Here is a 2,527-nt window from a genome sequence, read left to right as displayed (position 1 = left end):
CCACACAGCAGGGACACCGTCCTGTGGGGTGTGAGCTGTATGCAGCAGGGACACCGTCCTGTGGGATGTGAGCGCCACACAGCAGGGACACCGTCCTGTGGGGTGTGAGCTGTATGCAGCAGGGACACCATCCTGTGGTGTGTGAGCTCCACACAGTAGGGACACCGTCCTGTGGGGTGTGAGCTGTATGCAGCAAGGACACCGTCCTGTGGGGTGTGAGCTCCATGCAGCAGGGACACCGTCCTGTGGGGTGTGAGCTCCACACAGCAGGGACACCCCAAGCTCCGCACAGCAGGAACAATAAAGCACAAACTATATGCAGAGTAACAGGGAAGAGGGAAAGTCCACCTGGAGATGGGAGGAACTTTAGGAGGAGGTGGCCTCTGAGAGGAGTCCTACTGAAAGAAGAGAGGGGCAGATAGGAGGGAGATGCTTTGGCAGGGACAGAGCCAGCAGGGCCCCTACCAGGACAGAGGCCACACAGATGCACCCTCTGTTGTGCTCAGTGGGTCCCTTCCCATCCCCCTCGACTGCATCTTCCTCAAAGGAGGAAGCTTGAAAAAGCAGCTACAGTACCTACCAGGGGAATGGCCGAGGCTGGGCTGGGATGTGGGCAGCAGAGGCCACTGCTCCTGGGACAGTTTTCTTGGCTCTGATATAAGGACTAGAGACTGTCCTTAAAATGCTCTGCTGAGTAATGGATCTTTCAAAGTTTGGATTTAACAAGCTATATATCTGCTCTAGGAGCATTTTAAGTGTGTTTCTGTGTAATAATCTCTCTGGTTCTAGGTACTGTAAAGTCAAACATCATGGAAGTAATGCCAAGGCTCTGACATTAATGGTTACTGACTGAGAAGAGGTTAAGCAAGCCAAGCTCTGTTTGATGCTGCCAGAACATGTTTTAAAATTGTGTATTTGCATATATACAGCTCATGGAAGAGAAGCACATTTTGCAGGTGAATTTTACAGTTACAGTGAAAGATTCAGGACTGAAATATAGAGCTGTTATTTCTGCATTGATGCTGCCTGGACTTCGTTATGATAACTGAGATGTTTATCCGCTGCATACACACATACAGAGAGGTCTAAACCCTTCTCCCCCATGGGGACAGCTGGCTTCTTATACCACCGTTAACAGCTTGAAGAGATGAATAGAAAGACACCTGTTCCCAGGCTTGTGCACGTTTGACAAAGAGGAACAAAACGTCATTCTACTTTTCTTTGCAAAAGTCCTGATAAAAACATGGCAGTTGCCTTTGAAATTGGTCTGTGTCTTTATCATTCAGTCAGGCTCACTTCCACCCACCTCTGATCTTCCCAGCATCAAAGATGAGAAGACACAAGGTAACACAGAGGTGATGTAACTGTGGAATAAACGTTTGCTTACTTATCATGCTAATTAAATACATTACGATTGGACCAATATTGAGCTAAAAAATACTTTCTGTGATACATGTTGCCAAGAACGAAAGCAGAGTTAAACTGAATCACAAGGATAAGGTTTCCATTGGTCAACCATACCCCACACTGAGCGGGAGCAACGGGTTTTCAATTCATCCTGCCTCACGCATCTAGGGTCACTCAGCAGGAATGATACTTGGCACATTTTTGTCAATTCTCTTCACAACTTATTCTATACATTTAAAAGAAACAGATTTCATTTTCTTAATTGCAGTAAAGTACATGTAAATAAAGGCTACCTTTTTAATCTCAGTGGACTTAAGAAGATTCACAGCCACCCATCACCACTGTCTGGTCCAGACCTTTTTTACTGCCCCAAATGCAAATACTACACATGTTAATCAGTGACGCTCATTCTCCATGCCCCGTCCCCAGCCAGGCAACCACAAACTTGTTTCTATATCTGTATCTGTGACTGAACATTTCCTATATATGGAATCTGTGGATTTTGTGTCTGTCTACTTTCACTTTTCAAAACAATTCTACTCCTAGGTTACAGCTGACAGAATAAGCTGACAGAATTGAAAACAGGTGTTCCAGCAAATGCCTGTATACCAGCACTCACAGCAGTCATCTGTACACCAGTGTTCACAGCAGTCACCTGTACACCAGTGCTCACAGCAGACGCCTGTACACCAGTGCTCACAGCAATCTCCTGTACACCAGTTCTCACAGCAGTTACCTGTACACCAGTTCTCACAGCAGTCACCTGTACACCAGTGCTCACAGCAGTCACCTGTATACCAGTGCTTACAGCAGAGGCTTGTACACCAGTGCTCACAGCAGTCATTTATACACCAGCACTCACAGCAGACACCTGGTATACGAGCACTCACAGCAGATACCTGGTATACCAGCACTCACAGCAGACTCCTAGTATACCAGCACTCACAGTGGATGCCTGATATACTAGTACTCACAGAAGATACTTGGTATACCAGCACTCACAGCAGATGCCTATTAATCCAGCACTCACAGCATACACCTGGTATACCAGCACTCACAGCATACACCTAGTATACCAGTACTCACAGCATACGCCTGGTATACCAGCACTCACAGCAGA

This window comes from Otolemur garnettii, unplaced genomic scaffold (genome assembly GCF_000181295.1).
Source record: "Otolemur garnettii isolate 467f Iridium unplaced genomic scaffold, OtoGar3 scaffold00188, whole genome shotgun sequence".
In the NCBI taxonomy this organism is placed as follows: Eukaryota; Metazoa; Chordata; class Mammalia; order Primates; family Galagidae; genus Otolemur; species Otolemur garnettii.
The sequence above is the reverse complement of the archived record's forward strand: the minus strand, read 5'-3'. Positions refer to the sequence as shown.